The sequence below is a fragment of the Periplaneta americana genome, chromosome 12 (genome assembly GCF_040183065.1).
Source record: "Periplaneta americana isolate PAMFEO1 chromosome 12, P.americana_PAMFEO1_priV1, whole genome shotgun sequence".
Classification (NCBI taxonomy): domain Eukaryota; kingdom Metazoa; phylum Arthropoda; class Insecta; order Blattodea; family Blattidae; genus Periplaneta; species Periplaneta americana.
The window spans coordinates 142,386,193-142,405,201 of record NC_091128.1 but is presented as its reverse complement, the minus strand read 5'-3'; the positions used below and the strand labels follow the sequence as shown (position 1 = coordinate 142,405,201).

Below are 19,009 nucleotides of genomic sequence, written 5' to 3'. Positions count from 1 at the left end.
CTGCAGTTACTCCTACTATTTCTACACAACGTAACCCCCCCCTCCTTTACCCGCTCACTGCTGCCTGTAAAGGAAATGTGCCCGCTGCCCAGAATCGTGCGACCTGACAGTGACTGCATTATGCCAATCTGTCATACTTTATTTTATAATTATTTTTTTACTCCTTTTATAACATCTAGTGATTACCAGTTCACAGAAAAACTCTATCTTATCCCAGTATGGTAGTGGTTCCCAACCTTTACCAGAGGATCAGGGGCGTGGTTGGTAATATATATTTTGAAACAAATAACATATAATACTACAGTTTTTCTCGACGCAATTGTATAGAACTGTACGCGAGTGTACTTTTGAAAGCTAGTATATTGGCAAGGATAGATGACCAGATATCACACTTGCGTGAGCTGGCTTTCGAGCTGATGTAAACAACACGATTTTCTTTTTTCAGTTAAGGTAATCAATTCTATTGAAAATTTTGTCTGCTTGGCGAGTTATTAGTTAGTTAATTCTTATCTGCTTGGCGTGTGTGAATGTTTACAGTTTTTTTTTCTCTCGAGACCAACAGTGCAAGAATAAATTTTTTAATTTTTGTAAATGTGTTCAGAGACAATGTCTTAATTATAAAATAAATTTGATTGACAATTTTATTTAGTCAGCAATGAATTTTTATACGTATTTAAAAAAAAAAACTAATTTTGTTCATTGTTGTGCACGCATTCTGCTTCTGCTACTTTTATTTGTGAAGTCACTTTTTATTAATTCAGTACGAACAGATATGTGAGGTGTTCGTGTTAAACTGTGTGTTAATAACCACGTGTCTTTGATTCCGAATAGAATACCATTAATTTAATATTGTGAATAATTTTAATTTTCATATTACGCCTATACAATGTCGTCTCAATGGATCGGTGGCCAATAAAAGACAATAAAATTGACAGTTCTACAAATTAAAAAAACCAGTCAATCACCTTGTCATGTATCACATCCCAATGCTGCTAATTTAAAAACGGGTCAATCAACCAGAAAAAGAAAATATAATGAAACAGAGATTTAGCAAACTTCCCATCACCGAATTCTGGAGTGGTCTACTTCAGGAATATTCGGAAATTTCGGAATGTGCAGTGGCGAAACTTCTCCCATTTCCAATAACATATCAGGGGCGTATTTTGCGGGCTACCGGGGCTGCCGGCGGTAGCCCAAGGAAATTACAAAAGAAAAAGTTTATAATATAACATAATGTAATAATTTTGTATTATTAGTTTTACCATAGTAATTAAAATTAAAGTAATTGTTAGATATATTTTGTGTAATAATAGGGTCAGTGGTAGCCCAAACCCTTTAACCAGTATACGCCCCTGTAACATATCTGTGCGTATTAGGATTTCCACGATATGCAGCAACAAAATAAAAATTCCGTCATCACCTGGATGCCACATAAGATATGAGAATTCAACTTTCTTCCATCTCTCCCCACTTGAAAGAAATCTGCGAGATGAGGAAACAACATCATTCTTCACATTAGCAATTTGGAGGTATTCTTTTTATAATTATGCATTGCATTGTATTGTATTGTATTTATTAACATTCCATGGTATTCATACATTGCTTACAGCTAGAATATGGAACAAGTCAAAAAACTTAATACTGTTATAAAGTCTTAATTTATACAGTCTAGATGAAATATATACAGACGAGATTTACAATATAGTCTACTAGTACAACACAAAGTTTTAGTATCAATTTCATGAAGCGTTATTGAATGTCATGAATTCACCTACAGAATAGAAGGCGTGAGAAATTAGGTACTTCTTTAATTTGGCCCTAAATAATTTTATGTTTTGAGTTTCATTTTTTATATCGATAGGGAGGCTATTAAAATTTTTTACTGCCATATAATGCACTCCTTTTTGATAGCACGATAGACTTGCTGATGGAGTATGAAAGTCATTTTTTGACGTGTATTTATGCTATGAACTGTTGAATTAGTTACAAAGTTTTCACGATTACATACGAGGAAGATTATTAACACATTCACTGCCGGGCATTTAAAGGGCTAGCTTCTTAACCGAACCGGGGGTTTTAAACACGACATAAGTTTTGCAGTGGTGTTAAATCGACTATGGTCGATGCTGGCAATTTTACACGTTCATACCAAAATCGACATAAGTCGACTTTGGCCGTGAATGTGTTAATGAAAAGATATACTGACAATCCACGGGCATTATTTGTAGTTTTTTTTAAATAGTCCTACACGATTCCCTAGATTTGGCACCTACTATTATTCTAATTACTCTTTTTTGTAATAGAAATATACCGTTACTATCTGTGGAATTTCCCCAGAATATTATTCCAAAACTCATTACCGAGTGGAAGTATGCAAAGTAGGCTATATTGTTTTTAAGGTATTGATATTTACTATCTTTTGCATGGATCTAATAGCAAAACAAGCTGAATTTAGTTTGGGGGTAATTTCTTTAATATGATTTTTCCAATTTAACACATTATCGATTTTTAAGCCAAGAAATTTGGTTGTTGTTGTTGTTTCTAATAGGGATCTATTGTTAATTATTGCGCTAGAAATTTGCGAGGTTGAATTTGGACAGGATTTAAATTGAATTGTGTTAGTTTTGTTACAATTTAATACCAATTTATTGACTGAGAACCAGTCACATATTTTGAAGAGAATTTCCTCTGTTGAAGATTACTAAATTACATGTAATTACTAAAAAAAACGCAGGTTATAAATACTACTGCATGTTTATGATCTCACGGCAATGTATGGTAATTAGGCCGTGTCTCAAAGCTACAATTTCAGCTGAAGTAAACTAGATTGTTGACTAAATAGCCGGATGTGACGTCAGAAGTTATGATCCAAAGCTACATAGTGCATAGCAATCAAGTCCGTAGTAGCTAGTAAACGAAAATGCTTGCTCGATTGTTGACTTGTTCACTAAACAAACATGGATACCTCATCAGTAATTGGGGTTATTAAATCTGAAAATGCTTTGGAAGTGGAATAATGTAAATATATGTAGGATAACACTTTAACTTTGAACACTGACATTGTTAGTAACTTCTGTACAATGTTTTAAACATTATTGTAATATATTAAGCCCTCATCTTTTCCATATAATTCGTAATGAAACTGCATTAGGACACTGCCTTCTTAATTCAGTGCTGCACCGTGATGTCGTGGTTTTTAGAGAAATAGTCTGTGAAGAAGGCCATGTTTCAAGCATACATTTCCAAAGCTCCCTAGTGTGTACGGTAGTTTACAAGTCACCTAGTTGCTAGTCATTAGTGTGTAGTATGGACTTGAGCTTTGAGACACGGCCTTAATGTAGTTGTAGACATATTATCGATGTTAAAAATACCGGTACGTACAGAATATAAATATGGAGGCATATTAAATTTATATCTATATTAATATAGCGTTTAATTTAATTTGGGGCGTCATGAATCTTTTTTCAATCGAAAAGGATCCGCGATCAAAAAAAGTTCGGGAACCACTGTTTAGTAGGTATACCACCAATACAAATGAAGACCTGAATTGACAAACATCTCAAGTCCAAAATTTACCTAATTTGACTTTTTACCTGGCATGTTATGTTTTGCATAAGCTGCTATCCTGTAATAAAGAATGTCCTATATAAGTCCGAATCTGTCTCTGTGCTTTACATTATACAATTATTTATTTCAATACTCTTATTTTGCTTATATCTCTTTTTATGCTCTCCTGAAAAATATACTTCAATGGACTTGGGATGTTTGTCAATTATTCAGGTCTTCAATTCTGTTCTGGCGATCCTATAATCTTTAATGTAAACGTATGCTTGTACAACTGTAAAGAGTTTTTTCTTTCAGTTTGTATACCAAGATAAAACAAAATTAAATCTTCTGCAGAGTCTTATTTAAAAACACAAATAAATGAATACTGAGAAACATGCATATTTTAAAATATTATTCTATTGAATATTGCGACCTAGATCATACTTGTATTATAATTAAATTGCTAAGTTTTATATTATAAATATAAACTATTCCAGTCCTGACTACACATTCCCAAGAAATTGCGCTAAAATTTATCGTGACCAGATCAAGTCTCTCGTATTTTTTGTGGTCAAAAGTTTATCACCCTAGTGGTGGTAGTGGTGCATTAAAACAATGCACTATTAATAGAACAATAAAGAACTGTTTTTGAGCCACAAAGAATATTAACAATAACTGATATGCTGTATAATAAACGTATGAGACGAGAATATCCCGTAAATAATATTGTTATTTATCCATCTCTCTGTGCATAATGTCAAGTTTGTAGTACTTTATTAAATTTATATAGTTACGAATGTAATGTGCATGCATCTGTTTCACATCCATGTTAAAATACAAGTTAATATATATACAGCATGTTAGAGGTTTCAGTGCACAGATTTTAACAGGAAGTTCTTTGTATGAAATAGAACCAATACTTCTTATGAAATATTTTTCTACAATGCATAGTTCAACTAATAAAAAATAAATTTTGTGGAAAGTTTCATTGCCGAGTTTTCATATCTCTTTAAAATTGTAAGGTTTACTATGAATGTCGCGATAGATAGGCCTATTAAAAAGGTGAACAATTTATGTTTTTGTCTTTTTTGCATAAAGTGAACAGTTTATTCATAAATTAATGCTCAAATTTTATTATCTGTACATTCCGTGTAACTAAACCATTAGTATTGTACATTGCACGTGGCATTATAAAAATTAAATAAATAAATAAAATTAAATAATAATGTTTATAATTTGTGATTATGTTATATTCAGATATGTAAGGTAAGCATGAGAACTGCAGAATCTAACAAAGTAACGAGATATTTTCATACATCATAGCATTTTTTTAATAAAGCATTTTAACACGATGCTACTAAATTTCGGCTTTATTGTTACTGTCATCTAGTGTCAAAAGTTTCTATTAATACATTTTTCCATCAGAATAAATTATGATTTTTCTTTGTTTGCAATTACTTGATTTTGGTTAGTACAATAATCATACTCCCTGTCGCATAGCTTTTAAATTAATGTTTGCCAATTATTTAACCTTTAACACATTTACTGAATGTTACTTAGGGAATAGAGGTTTTTTTATTATTATTAAGTACCAAGTCTCTTGGACCCTTGTCTTTTACAAAAATATGATTTTATAAACTGAAATGTAAATAGGTTTTGTTAAAAAAACTTGATTACTAAGACCATCAAAGACGGAAGTATTAGGGAAGAGGGAATAGAGTGTAAAGCAGCAGTGATTAGTAAAATAATTAACACAGCATTTAACACGAAAGCCACTAATTTTCGGCCTTAATGTTGCTGCCATCTAGCGCCCAAAGTTTCTAGATAATTTGTAGAAACAAAAGTCGCCCTAAATAAGGGTTCGATAGATCGGCCAACTAATCAATTCATAAAGAATAATAAGTAAACAAAACAATTTTGTGACACTTGGAAAGAAAAAGAAAAAACATTAAGATAAGAAAACGTAGGAAATCATTTACAATAAGAATTTTGTTGGGTACAAATGATTACTAATTATAGCTAAGGATAATTTTAACACGTGAGATCCTATGGCATCAATCGTTGCATCAGAAAAACTGTAACACCACTGCCACCTGGCGAGTGAAATTTAACTAAAGTGGAAGCTTTAGTTGAGTTTGGGGCTAGACGCAAGTTTTCATGAACAGGTTCTACCACAAACGTCTCCCTGCTAAAGAGTACTAGGCGATCAAAGAAACCTCAACTCTAAAACGAATTAATAAAAAAACCCGTGCAGTAACTAAAGTTGATGAATGAACTAAAGATTTATAGAGGAAATCCTCTCTTCTCTAATGACCAACAATTCAACAAAATCCTCTTATACCGCTACTAATCGACAGTGATCGATAAGTTGTTCGTGTAAGTGTAGCTTCTTTAGTTACCATTTCTATGAATAGATGGCGGAGATAATATTCAGTGTCGCCAATAGTACAGAAATATATCCCATTGTAGAATTATAATTTCATCTCTCACTAATTATTGTAAAAAGCACTAGGCTTAGCGAGAAACCACTTATAGTGTAAATTATGAGAATAATTTATACTTAAACTGCTTCATAATTTTCCCTATACATTTTTACCCGTCGTATTAATAGTGTCACCTATTGAGAACTAGCAGAACTATTTCAAAGTTTGTCAAGTTATACTTTGATTCCGACTTGGCCCGTGGCTAGAAAGGTCGTTTACACGATCAGAAAATTGTTGGTCAGATATCTTTGAATGCCAGCACACAGTTATTTTGCGTACTTCTTTCATATATATTTCTGTTTTCCTTTAAACGAAGATACTTTACATATGCTGCCTTTTTTTTTTTTTCGCAATATCACAGCTGATTCAAGGTAATAGAACCCTATGTCCTAAAGATGTTATATCCACGGACTCTACCACCGAAATTACTTTTTTCTTTCTTCCGTGCATGAAGTAAGCCCAACGTACATCATTGTGGAAAAGACTCAATTGAAAAGGGGCCCATGTCACAAAAACTAAATTGTGTAGAAGAAGCATTTATTCCACTGAGATTCTCTCTCCAAGTGAAGAAGAAGCATTTATAAACGCTTACCATGTCCGATAGACACATGCCACAAGACTGGTAGTTCATAAAATAGGTCCTAGATGACAAGATCTATCGGATTATCGAAGAAACTAAAAATCAAAAGGAATGTGGCATGGACCCCTTTTCCACTTGGCCCCTCAATTTTCCTACGCCTCCTTGAAACTATGCCTTTGCTTTATTGTCATTAGTTTCGTTGTTTCTGTTGAAAAAAAAAAAAAATCAAAATCTTTTGAAATAGAATAATGGAAATTAAGATGTTCACTTTTTTATGTTGTATGTATGTATGTATGTAATTATTTTATTGGGTTATTTTACGACGCTGTATCAACATCTAGGTTATTTAGCGTCTGAATGATATGAAGGTGATAATGCCGGTGAAATAAGTCCTGGGTCCAGCACCGAAAGTTACCCAGCATTTGCTCGCATTGGGTTGAGGGAAAACCCCGGAAAAAACCTCAACCAGGTAACTTGCCCCGACCGGGATTCGAACCCAGGCCACCTGGTTTCGCAGCCAGACGCGCTGACCGTTACTCCACAGGTGTGGACTGTATGTATGTATGTATACTCTATTTTATTTCAAGGAGTGCAGTTCGGTGGCTCCTTTGAACACCCACTTACAGATTTATAACTTCCTACACAAACACCTCTGACAATTCCATCCTGTCCCCTCGTCCCAACATTGCACAGTTGCCACAATCCTGGTGACTCTCGAAATGAGACTGACGGGATTCTTGGAATTCGGAAAAGATGCAGCAACTCTGCCTCCACGTGGATTTGACAGGAGCCTGTCAATTCTTCTGAACAAGGGTTGTGATTGGTTACTGACAGGAGAAGACAAGATTTTTGTCACAGTAAGGAAGACATTTATTTATGACAACCAATTAGTAGGGGGCAGTAGAAGGTCTGTCGGCAAAGTCCTTTCTATGAAACTGCACTCCATGAAAAAAAAATAGAGTATATGTATGTATGTATGTATGTATGTATGTATGTATGTATGTATGTGCCGCTATTTGTATTTCAGCTAATGCAATGGTGACTTATTTTCTTTCAACATTATAATATCTAGTGCTGCAATTCATTATGATACATCTCTCAGGAGTGTAATGAGTCATCATTTGTTATATGGGGTGCTCATAAAGTCACTATACATTTCAAGGAAAAGATAAGTGTGGCTTATTTTTATTATAGGTCCAGTGAAGACAGTCCCATGTTAACTGTTGTTGAATGAATCAGTGATGGAATGCTGTTTAGGTTGCAAAAGCTATGCTAAGCTCCAGAAGATCTTTCAGAGAAAGTACCACAACGAGACTTGCTGTTCAGCAGTTAGTGGACAAATTCAGGCGTACAGGGTCTCTAACCGATGAGCAGCTACTGGACAACCTCCGGTCAGCCCACAATGAATACAGAGGACAAGGGATAGCATCACCAGAAATCTAAAGGTGTCCCTCACAGGCTGAGTCGAGAACTGAACATTCCCAAATCCACAGTATAGAAAATGTTCCACTATTGAGAAAAAGGCCTACCACATCAAGGGCACAGATTATAACGGTGCTGAATTTGTATAAGCTGAAGTGTTGCATAAAGAGAGGCATGCTGATATGTTTTGAAACTTTTGCCACCTAAATGGCAATCCATTACTGTGATTTGTCCAGCAATGACTAACATGTGGATATGTCTTCACTGGACTTACAACAGAAATGAGCGACAATTATACTTTCTGTGAAATATATAGTGACTTTATGGGCACTGTGTACTAGTTAGAATTTACTTGTTTGTTGCATAGTTTTCATTCATTCGGGAAAATGAACATTTTCAATATAATAATCCGTGGCACTACAGCCCACGAAGGGCCAAGACCGACCAGCCGGCTGCTGGCCTCACGGCTACATGCAGAAGCAGAGGTGGACGATCATCCAACCAGAATGGAGGTATCATGTGGTTAGCACGATGAGCCTCCCAGCCGTTATAGCTGGTTTGTGTAACCGAATTTTGCTACCTATCGTAGCTCCCCAAGTGCATCACGATGCTGGGTGGGCACTGATCCCATACACTGGCCGAAATTTCATGAGAAAATTTCCTCCCCCATGAGGACTCGAACTAGCGTGCATTCCGTAACGCGAGTCCTAGGCAGGATGCCTTAGACCACGACGTCACAGTGCGGGACATTTTCAATATATATCTTTAAATTAATTTAAACATGAAATATTTATAAAACATTTGTGAAAGACTTTCAATTAAAAAATGCTGCAGACACCATAGTAATTATGTGTTTCTTAATGAATAAAAAGAAAATTAAATTAGCATAATAAATAAACCTGAAACAGACATACTGTTTAACATTCGAGATGATTTGACAGAAAATACATTATGGTATGATGAGCTGTATGTACATAATTTTCGAAAACAAAATTCAGCTCTTTGGTCATGAACAAATATAGGGTATACTAGCCACTAGCACACTCGAACTTTCACGCTATTTCGCGTCTCTGTTCATTTGGGGTGGTGAGATCTTCCAAATACTGTACCAGTAGTTAATATTTAAGTGTTGCACTGCTGCACAGTTTCCCTTCACATTGAAGCTACATGACACGAGAATTAAATAATGGTAGAATTAGATTAGCAGTATTTTGAAAACACAAAAAGGAAGTATTTTCCCTGGACCAAAAATAAGTACAATATAAATGGAATGTCTTACACTGCTTACATTGATTCAATATGACACGAGAATTAAACAGCGGTAGAATTGGATTAGCATGTATTTTGGAAACAAAAAGGGAGTATTTTCCCTAGATCAAAAAATACAATACAAATGGAGTAAATTTTATCATTCCTGATATTGAGAAAGTAGCCTACATCATGATTCTTACGATTGTCTATTATTGAAAATATATTTCATACTGAAGCTTGAAAAGCACCTCAATAGATCACAAATCTTTACAATACGGGGTTCTCCAGTTTCCCCTCGCCATTATCATCATCACTCCAGCAATACTCCACAATTACCCTCACCCTGCGAGGTCCCTAGCTAGGCCTTCAGAACAAATAAAATAATCCCAGAAGTTTGTTATAAAAACATAGGTAATATTTTTTTTTAATAATTTTACATAAAAGTATTTTATATGTTACGATGAACCCATTCTCTCACAAATTGTATTTTTAAATCACTTTATTATTGTATGAAACTTATTTTTAACGACGCTGTATCAATAATTACAGGTAAGATTAGGTTACTTAGCGTCGATGAAATTTGTAATAGCAAGATAGTATTTGGCTAGATTAGGCTGAAGATTCGCCGTGGGATTACCTGCCATTCACCTTACAATTGGGGAACCCCCCAACAAGATAATCAGCTCAAGCGAGAATCGAACCCACGCCCGAGCGCAGCTTTGGATTAATAAGCTGACGTGCTTACATCTGAAATACGCCGGAGGCTATATTTCTCTTTTTGGATGTATAAAATGAAGTTACTAAAATGGAACTACAGTTTGCATAAATATCCAAACTTAGAAAAGAACTGAAACGGGTCCCTTTTACCGTGGATCATCATATTCACATGATTCGTGTCATTTTGTTATAGATATAAATTTAATAGATCAAAGGTTGTTAAGGGTAATGTGTTCATTTATATCATTGAAATGCACTATCGCAGATAAAAATATGTCAAAGTATAAAATATAATGTATCTATCATCCAACATCATGAATTTAATTCACTGGATTACGAAGTGGAAGGAAAAGCGCGAAACGGTTGCTGCGCATTGCTGCCGCGCATGAATGAATCCACGATAGTAGAACGCCCCACCCTTTTCGGCGGCAGCCATATTGTCAGTGAGGTGTCAGTCAACGTGACGAGGTTGTGTGTATAGAACCTGTGAGAAAGTAAGATTGATTCTTCATGTAATTATAGTGAATGTTTAGTGTTTGTGCGTTTTAGTTTATGTAAGTATTAATTGGAATCACATTTCTTTATTGTCCAATACACAAAGCAAGGGCATAATTGACCCTTTTCATGCCTGTTTAACTTCTGAAATGAAGGCGCTAGTGTCGCAAAATGAGTGTTTGCGGAGTGGAATTGTCATTTCTTTCATACAAGTATTTGAATAGAAATATGAGGTCTTGATTTGATAATTCTTCATTTAATTCTAAGTGAATGCACTAGTAAGGTATTGCCATCTTGCACCTGTTTAAAAAAAAATACAGTAAATTTCTACATTCATTATATGCTGTAAATAGGCCACAGTATACACTATAATAAAAAACAATACCACCTGTGAAGTAGCCGATATGGTTTATTCTCTGCGTGTAGTTTTTGAAATGACAATGCTGCAGCTTGCAGATATATTAGTATAGATCATTTAGGATTGTTACATTGTATCATTTTAATGGGTTGATTTCCATTAAATTGCTTACCATATGAACAGTCATTAAGATAACCCATTCTTTAGTGTAATTCTCACGAATGTAGGTAGGTTAGACATGTATATCTTTTAGAAGTTTGTATTACAATATTACACTTACAAATGTTGCATTAGGTCACTGAAATGTTGAACATTAAGTACCAGTTCAAGTTTATTTTAAATAGGTCATTACAAATGACGTTGATCTTTTACTTCCAACCATAGTTCATCGACGTTGTAGAGTTGGTAGTTTACGAGTAGTTCTAAATTGTGTTGGGATGATTACGGCAGGACAATCACTCCTCTTATACTAAATTCGTGTCGTCCCTGTTATCCTGATTAAATTACTCCTGCTTGTACTTTAATTTAAATCCCCTTTATCAGAATCAAACAATGAAGAGTGAATTTTGGAAAGTGCGATCTTAAGAAACTGTTCATTCAGGACAATTTTTGAAAATGTTTTTATGTATTGTACAATAAATAAGTAAATGAATCAATTATCTTCTTTGTTGATTACATTAAAGCGTTTTATAAAGTCTTAAGAGGAAAATTGTGGAATATAATGTTAAAAGCGGGGTAATTACCTCCCCCCCCCTCGTCATTTAATATAAAGTTACACAAAGCTTTTATGAAAACACATCTTTTAAAATAGACTCTAGAATAGAAAGTTGGAGACATGTGAATGTTAGCCAATTTGCTAGGAGACGTCGTTACATATATGCCACTCTTACAATATACCCATTTTAAACTTAGAATTTCAAATTTAAATAATACTGTACAGTAGCCTAATGTTTGTAGACGATCAAGTTATTGTAGCAGATTCAGGAAATCAATTTGAGGTAGTCACTCAGCATTTCTATTCTGTAACATTCACGTACAATCTAGACATCTCAGTTAAAAAGTTAAAAGTAGGCAAAATATCCCTGAAGGTCTAGAATAATAATACAAATTAAGAGTATAGAGCAAGTAGTTATCTGGGATGCAATGCATGACAGTGATGAAGATTTACAAAATAAGTTGGGAAAATTCATTAGGCCTACATGTATGGAACAATAAAACACACTTTGGTAAGAAAAACGAGGAAGGATATCTACTTAAATTTTACAAGGTTATAGCTGCTCCTACATTATTGTGTGGTACAGAAAATTGGGCACTGAATAGGCTGGATCGAAGGAAGATCGAGTCTGCAGAAATGACATTTCTAAGATATCTAGCACTTTACAATCAATGTAACGAAATAACCCCTCAGTTAGAAGTGAACTAAAAGTCTTTAAATGAGAAAATAAAGGAGAAGAAAGAACTGACATCATAGGCTACAGATAGGCAATGAACGATTAACAGTGCAGGCTTTACTGTACAAACCTTTATGAGGTAGAGATGTGGGATGTCCTAAGAGAAGATGGGAAGATTATTTTCCTGTGTGATTGGAACAGATTGATAGGTCCAACATGATGTGTATGATAAATGAATAATAGGCCTCATGCCAGGTTTCATATCTCGAAAAGGCCTATCATATGACACCAGCAGGGCCGCCGAGAAGGGGGGGCAAAGGAGGCGAGTGCATATGGGCCCATGAGCAATAAGGGCCCGTCAGATTGAGTCTGATTACCTTTTATTATCATGAATAATTATTCGTAGATACATACGGGTACTATAAAGTTTTGTATGAATATTTGTTACATAAATTTGACATATTAACTCAACAATAGTAGAATTAATACAAATTACCACTTCATATGTAAATATTTGACTTTTATATAATAGAATATCGGTTTCCTGCATTAACGTTCACCAACACTACAATTGAGGCCCCCGGGATTTGCCTGAACTATGTTCCCGTCACTTATACTGAACACGTTCAATTATTTATTGGCTTGTCCTTCTTAACTACCAAACCCCCGCTGTCCCACCACAATATGCCAGTGGACTCTCTCAAACTGAAGTCGCAGGATACATTTCTTTTTTAGTACCGTACATTGTATGTTTCGTGTCGAAACTTTCGTCTTTTCGTTGTCGTTTGTCTAGTAAATTCTGTTCATTAGTGTTACTGGTTATAGTTTAATTGCACAATGAACAAGTACAGGCATAAGTCGGGAGCTAAGAAGCACAAGTAGAGACAGAAAATTGAAAGATAGTAATATGGGTGCTAGACTGCGTGAAAAATATTATGAAGATATTAATAAAGAGATCAGTGATGAGCCGAAATATTTAAAATCAATTCATGCCTCTAATTTAGGACCAACCCCACTGAAACATTTGAATCTCCTAAATAGTCTGAGAGAATTAAAACTGGATACTTTATTTCCAAATATTTGTATAACCATTAGAATATTCTATACAATTCCTATGACAGTTGCTGATGCTGAAAGATCCTTCAGTAAAATGAAGGAAATAAAAAATGTATTCAGATAAACAATGTGTCAAGAACGACTGAGTAACCTTGGCTCCTTAGTCTGGAGAGCGATCTTGCTAGGTCTTTAAATTTTGATAACATAATTGATGATTTTCCATCAGTGAAGTCAAGGAGAGTTGTTTGTTGATGTTGGATTCAAGTTAGAAAATACAGGTGTTTAAGAATAATGTTTTATGAATATAATATATTGTGCTAATGTGAAGTTTTGCTAAAAGTTTTCAATGTAATATAAGTGTATAGTTTTAAGTTCGTATCTGTGTATGGGATTATCTTTTATTTATTTTGCAAATAATTGTTATGGTTAGAATAACTGGTAGCTTGTAATTGTTACTTTTTTTAACGGGGGTCCGAGTACAGTATTGCATAGGGGCCCATAAATTCTGTCGGCGGCCCTGGATACCAGCAACCTTGTATCTGCTTAGGTAAAAATTTATCTACAAAAAGTCTAGGCCTAGGTCTGTAATGAATTTTTCGCATCATATTGTCTCTTGATGGAATCAAATCAATCCTTACCAGAGAGAAACTGCCTATCAACTGTATCGACTAGTGTTGGTTCTGTCTCTAGTGGGGATTGCCTACAACTAGTGTACCAGAACAGTGTTATAAAAATCTACAGTTTGATTTTTTACATCATATGTCTTGATAAGTCGGAATTAATTAACCATGACAATAGAGCAGTAGTTGGAGACTGTAGGCCTAAGGATCAGGATGCTGATGCTGTTTGGAGTGGTAGGGATTGGAAGGATACTGGGTTTGTTCAGAGTGGAGTTACATGCATCAGAACGGTTGAGGGATTCATTTGGCTTTCTATGAAATGAAACTGGCTTTTCTGGGGTTAAATGTGCCTGGAGCATAATAATACAAAATCATCTTCTTCTACATGGTAGGCCTGAAGATCTGTTCCGGCTCAGAGAGAATCTCTCTATCTGGTTCTAGGACGACCAACATCTCTATGACCTTCTGGTTTATAATGTATATTTTTACTTATTCTATCAGGATCCATTCGCATTATGTGATCATACCAGCTATTTTTAGTTTAAGTAATTTTTTTATTTAGGTTAAATATATTTAATTAGCCTATTTATAATTAGGGAAAATATGAGAATTTTGCTTGAAGCAAGTAAAGAGATAAGTTTGGAAGTAAATCCCGAAAAGACAAAGCAGGCCTGTATGATTATATCACGTGACCAGAATATAGTACGAAATGGAAATACAAAAATTGGAAATTTATCCTTTACAAAGCTGGAAAAATTCAAATATCTTGATGCAACAGTAACAAATGAAGAGTCCACTGCAAGAATGATGGATGTCATTTGGAATACATTTTGCAGGAGAAGCAATTGAAAGTTTGAAATGTTTAGCGCTCAAAGCTTAACTGTGATTTTCTGATCATTACTGGACAATGACTATCAGTGTTAATGCCATATAACTCTCTATGTACATTCTATATGTCTTAAGCTATACATTGACAGTCTTGGTTCATTTTCGACAAGAAAGTGACATCCATCATTCTTGCAGTGGACTCTTCAAATATAAATGACACTCAGGAGGAAATTAAATGCAGAATAAATATGGCAAATGCCTGTTATTATTCGGTTGAGAAGCTTTTGTCATCCAGTTTACATTCAAAAAAACTGAAAGTTAGAATTTATAAAACCAGTTACCGTATATTACTGGTAGTTCTGTAATGGTTGTGGAACTTTGACTAACTTTGAGAGAATAAGGTGTTTAGGAAAATATTTGGGGCTAAGAGGGATGAAGTTACAGGAGAATGGAGGAAGTTACACAAGGCAGAACTGCACGCATTGCATTCTTCACCTGACATAATTAGGAGCAGGGCATGTAGCACTTATGAGTGAATCCAGAAATGCATATAGAGTGTTAGTCGGAAGACCGAGGGGAAAAAGACCTTTGGGGAGGGCGAGACGTAGATGAGAGGATCATATTAAAATTTATTTGAGGGATGTAGGATATGATTGTAGAGACTGGATTAATCTTGCACAGGATAGGGACCAATGTTTGGCTTGTGTGAAGGCAGCAATGAATCTCTGGGTTCCTTGATCAAGCAAAGTAAGACTAGCAACTCTTCTTAAAAACTTCATTTTAATTACTTATTTCAATTTTTTTTTCTGTCAGATCTATTTAGAGCCCAATTCTCTAAACCATACATTAGAATTGGGACATCCATCACTTTATAAAACTTGAGCTGTATGTCGATTCAGGTTTTGTTTCTCAGATTTCTGTATATTGTGCCACACATTATTAAAATTTATACAGGCCCAGTTTATTTGCAAGATCATTCTTCCTGTCATGTGATAAATCACACCTAAGAGAATTAAAATGAGAAATTTATTCTATTTATTCATAATACAAAATACTTTTTCTTTTTTCTTTCCCTTTCTCCTCTCCTTTTCCTTAACGTCTTCTCCTGACCTTCCTCATTTTCTTCATCTCTCCTTTCCTCAGGCTTTAGGCTTGGTGTTATTGTTGATCATGCACACTTTCTACAGTGGCCCAAATTCCTTATTGTTTAGTGTTTCATGCATTGAATAATCTGCCTTCGTATGGCTAGTGTGTTCTGTTCTGTGTTTTGTAGTACTGTACTACTTTCTTTCAATATTTGTACCTTCAACATGGTTATAATCCAGGAATCAACTGTATTTTGTTGACTTTTGTTTCAAGAACGTGAAAGGGACATTTCTACGTCACATATCTTACCTTTTCCCATGTTAACCAGTTTTCATTTCTATAACTTAGACCTACTTACTTACTGGCTTTAAAGGAACCCGGAGGTTCATTGCCGCCCTCACATAAGCCCGCCATTGGTCCCTATCCTGAGCAAGATTAATCCAGTCTCTACCATCATATCCCACCTCCCTCAAATCCATTTTAATATTATCTTCTCATCTACGTCTCGGCCTCCCCAAAGGTCTTTTTCTCTCTAGCCTCCCAACTAACACGCTATATGCATTTCTGGATTCGCCCATACGTGCTACATGCCCTGCCCATCTCAAACGTCTGTATTTAATGTTCCTAATTATGTCAGGTGAAGAATACAATGTGTGCAGCTCTATATTGTGTAACTTTCTCCATTCTCCTGTAACTTCATCTCTCTTAGCTCCAAATATTTTCCTCAAGTACCTTATTCTCAAACACCCTTAACCTATGTTCCTCTCTCAAAGTGAGAGGCAAAGTTTCACAACCATAAAGAACAATCGGTAATATAACTGTTTTATAAATTCTAACTTTCAGATTTTTTGACAGCAAACTGGATGATAAAAGCTTCTCAACCGAATAATAACAGGCATTTCCCATATTTATTCTGTGTTTAATGAGAGGAGTTCGACCGGCACCGTGGATTGTGTCCAGGCATAGCTCAGTTGGAAAGAGCCCTCAGCGCGCAGAGCTGAGAGGTCCCAGGTTCGATTCCCGGTGCCGGAACGAATTTTTCTCAATTTAATGGTGATAATACACATTTGACTACTTCATAGTCGTGTTAATATTCAATGAGGATGGCGAGACCTCATATATAATGAATGTTTGATGTATTAAAATGTTTACTGTTATCACAAACTGTTGTTGAATATGGCCATAAAAGTCATTTAAATATGCGCTCCTGCATATTGACTTACATAGGTTTAAATGCAGGTAGTAGGCCGTAAAACAGTACAATGAGAGGAGTTCAACCGACACCGTGGATCGTGTCCCGGCATAGCTCAGTTGGAAAGAGCCCTCAGCACGCAGAGCTGAGAGGTTCCGGGTTCGATTCCCGGTGCCGGAACGAATTTTTCTCAATTTAATGGTGATAATACACGTTGACTACTTCATAGTAGTGGTGTTAATATTCAGTGAGGGTGGCGAGACCTCATATAATGAATATTTGATGTATTACATTCATTTTAGTTGTTAAGGGCTTCTCGAAAATCTGAAACTTCTTACTTGAGAAATTACATATGTTGAACTATGACATTGCTTTATTTTGTATAATTTTAAATTAATATTAACAATGCTTTTATATTCACTTTTTATTTGCGATACCGAAGTTAAATATTCGGACAGATAAAAAAAAAATATTCGGACAGAGTAATTACCAGGGAAAGGATTTATATGTAAATACATATTTACTTATAAAGCTAATATAATTTATATTTTGCATTATCTTTATGTTTCACAATGTGTAGGGTTGAAAAATCCTACTTTTATTTTCCATATTTTTCCATATTTTAGAGTTTAGTACATATTTTCGTTAATTTCCATATATTTTCCATATTTCATATAAAACAGTCCATATTATATTAGGTTTAACAATAAAACAAAACAAAATTCCATTAACTTTTAAAAATACATTTCAACAATAGAGATTTAAACACATGTTCAGTAATCCCTTTAACATCAGAGTTATTTGAAAATTAGCAGTCCTATCAACAATGGGAAAGTAAGTTACAAAACTGTATTAATTTAATTTAAAATTTTTAACAGACTTCAGTTGTGCAGCTCAACAGTTAAATGCCAGTCAGAGTACACATAGGTTCAGTTTTGTAAATCATACTATAAAGACGGTAAATATGCCAAAAGTACGTCATTCAGTCAATTTAAAATCAAAACTAACAAGTTACATTTCAGAATTTAAAGAAGATGGTTTATCAACTGACAATAAAATATTATTTTGTAATTTGTGTCAGTGTGCAGTATCATCTACACAAAAGTTCCTGGTGCAACAACACATTACAACTAGTAAACATCAGGCCAACAAACAACTAAATTCCAAGCAGAGACAATTGTTTTTAACACAACCAACAACATCGAATGTAAGATCTGAGTTTAACATCGACCTGTGCCGTTCTCTCATCTCTGCTGATATTCCTCTCTACAAACTAAAGAATAAGGTCTTCAGGGAATTCCTTGAAAAATATACTCAACATACAATCCCGGATGAGTCAACACTTAGGAAGACGTATGCTCCATCCATCTACGATGAGACAATACAGAAGATAAGAGATGAAATTAAAGATAGTTCAATTTGGGTTTCCATTGATGAGACTCCCGACAAAGAAGGTAGACTTGTTGGTAATGTAGTTATCGGTTTGTTAAGTGAACAATATTCTGAACGAATTCTTTTACATTGTGATGTTCTAGAAAAGTGCAATAACAAAACTATAGTTAAACTGTTCAACGAAGCTATGGGTATCCTGTGGCCAAAGGGTATTATGTACGATAATGTGTTATTCTTTATTAGCGATGCTGCCCCTTATATGGTCAAAGCTGGACAAGCATTATCTGTTGTATATCCTAAATTGACTCATTTTACTTGTGTGGCGCATGCATTTCATCGTGTGGCAGAAGTGGTCAGAGACAATTTCCCTAAAGTAGATTTGTTGATTTCATCAGTGAAAAAAGTATTTCTCAAAGCTCCCAGTAGAGTTAACGTGTTGAAAGAAATGTACCCTGAAATTCCATTGCCACCAAAGCCAATTTTAACTAGATGGGGTACATGGCTAGAAGCAGTTGAATATTATGCCGAACATATAGACTCTATTAACAATGTTCTCCTTGCATTGGACTCTGAAGATGCAGTCTCAATTGAT

The 19,009-nt window shown here is 34.9% G+C and overlaps 1 protein-coding gene across 2 annotated transcripts in view; it reads left to right on the top strand.

Moving 5' to 3' along the window:
• Window positions 1–10,393: 10,393 nt before the first annotated feature.
• The window catches only part of Moe (moesin), a 221,519-nt gene continuing 212,903 nt past the window's right edge, over window positions 10,394–19,009 (top strand). Inside the window, exon 1 of one of the 2 annotated variants that reach the window (XM_069842153.1) lies at window positions 10,394–10,493. The gene's annotated coding sequence lies outside the window, so the exon portion shown is untranslated. Of the gene's footprint in view, window positions 10,554–19,009 lie in introns of both variants that reach the window. The other variant, XM_069842152.1, reaches the window with a different exon arrangement.